This window comes from Mandrillus leucophaeus, unplaced genomic scaffold (genome assembly GCF_000951045.1).
Source record: "Mandrillus leucophaeus isolate KB7577 unplaced genomic scaffold, Mleu.le_1.0 Scaffold1346, whole genome shotgun sequence".
NCBI classification, from domain to species: domain Eukaryota; kingdom Metazoa; phylum Chordata; class Mammalia; order Primates; family Cercopithecidae; genus Mandrillus; species Mandrillus leucophaeus.
This window is the reverse complement of record NW_012101306.1, coordinates 54,566-56,882: the sequence shown is the minus strand read 5'-3', so window position 1 is coordinate 56,882 and position 2,317 is coordinate 54,566.

Here is a 2,317-nt window from a genome sequence, read left to right as displayed (position 1 = left end):
ACCATTCATTGTTATTATTTTAAAATATGAGTGTTGACTGATGTTAAAACACAAAAAGGGGCCAGGAGTGGTGGCTCCCGCCTGTAATCCCAACACTTTGGGAGGCCGAGGCGAGTGGATCACCTGGGGTCAGGAGTTTGAGACCAGTGTGGCCAAGATGGTGAAACCTCATCTCTACTAAAAATACAAAAATTGGCTGGGCGTCTGTTATGCACCTGTAATTTTAGCTACCTGGGAGACTGAGTCAGGAGAATCGCTGGAACCTAGGAGGCGGAGGCTGCCGTGAGCCGAGATCATACCAGTGCACTCCAGCCTAGGTGACAGAAAGAACAAGACTCTCTTCTTTCCCCCCACCCAAAACACACACACACACACACACACACACACACACGGATAATTGGCCAGGCACAGTGGCTTACGCCTGTAATCCCAACACTTTGGGAGGCTGAGGCGGTCGGATCACCTGAGGCCGGGAGTTCGAGACCAGCCTGACCAACATGGAGAAACCCTGTCTCTATTAAAAATACAAAAATTAGCAGGGCATGTTGGCCCATGCCTGTAATCCCAGCTACTCGGGAGGCTGAGTCAGGAGGATCGCTTGAACCTGGGAGATGGAGGTTGCTGTGAGCTGAGATCACACCATTGCACTCCAGCCTGGGCAACAAGAGTGAAACTCTGTCTCAAAGAGAAAAGAAAAAAAAAGGGCAGATTTATAATTGGGCAGTGGAATTGAAAATCATTTTAACAAATATCCAAAATACCTCAGGAACTTGTATAAATAAATAGGAAAAAAAAGAGAGAAAAACATCAAGAAGCCCCCAAAAAAGCAGATTTATAAAGGGGCAATGGATTTGAGTAGACGTTTAGCCAAAGAAGACATCCAGCTGGTGGAAAGGCATATGGAAAGGTGCTCAACATCACTGATTACCGGGAAAATGAAAATCAAAACTGCCACAAGTGGCTTAGACCATAGCGGCGTACATGAACGTTTTCAGGCCTTCAGTTGTTGGGAGTGACTGAGGAGAGTGGGGAGCTTTTGTCTGTAGTTGGAAGAGTGGAGTCTCAACAAGAACCAGTGTATTGTGGACATGTGTGGGCCCTGGAGTGTGCATGGCTGGATGCCCTGTCTACCTGTGCCTTACAGAGGGACACCATTGTGCTGCGGTCGATCAGAGGGGCAGGTGGCTTTCACAGGGAGTGAGAAGTGGCGGGGGTTGGTTTGTTTGCCTGTGGATGATAGCAAAAGTGGGTTGGCTTCTCAAGAACTTTTTCCAGTGGCCTGTTTTACTGCAGTTCTAGACGCAGACTGGGGTCCCAAGGCATCTTGGCAGCCCACAGCTTCTTAGTAAGTGCATGTTCAGTTGGATCCCCCAGCTCAGCCTGGGTCATCCCCACCTTCTGCCTCCTGGGCCATAGCTCGGCTCTGCACTGAGCTGTCATCCTGTGGTGAGCAAGACCCCATTCTTGGGCTTCAGTGTCTTTTCCTGCAGCATGCAATCAAGGTGGTGGCTGGAAGGGGCCAAGGAGCCACATCTCACAGTGCCTGCTGCCTGAACAAAGACCAGAGGCTTGTGGAACACATGGCTGTCAGGTTTCTCCTATTCGATGACTCTTCAGCTGCCCCCACATGGCTTTCTAGCTCACAGCAGATCTAGCCTCCTCTGAGCAGTGAAGATGGGATGTTTCATGGTCATTTTCCCTGGTGTGCAGAGCCCAAGTGGAGTTCTTCAGCACACCCTAGTCCACCCCCTCACTAACCCCCCTGGAGGGAGATCCTGTTAGTCACTATGGGGTGAGTGTCTGTGTGTGTGTGTGTGTGTGTGTGTGTGTGTGTGTGTGTTCATCACTTGTTGCTTGGGGATGGGAAGAGACAACAAAAGCCTACAGAATCTCTTGTTCTCAGTTCATCTCCCATCCTACTCCAATCATGGTCTAACATCCTTAGCTACCAATGGCAGAGGAGACTGCACATTTGTGTTCATGTGGCCTTGGATGTTGGCAGATTCAGATTGGTGCCCCAGGCATCTGTACCTGTAACTGCAGTTTCAGCAGGCTAAAGGGCCTCCAAGCTTCCTCTAGTTTCCTGGTGCATGCATGTGCAATATACTCCCCTGGCCTGGGGCTTTCCTACCTCTTGCCAGTTGGGTCAGAACTAGCTTATGAATCAGTGTTTTCTGAGCTTTAATAGAATTGGCTCCGACCAGTTGGATACCTGAAAGGGCTATGTGATATAGATTCTTAAAGATATATTATTTTAGAGTAGTTTTGAGTGTACAGCAAAATGGAGTGCAGAGTGCAGAGATCTCATATGCCCTCA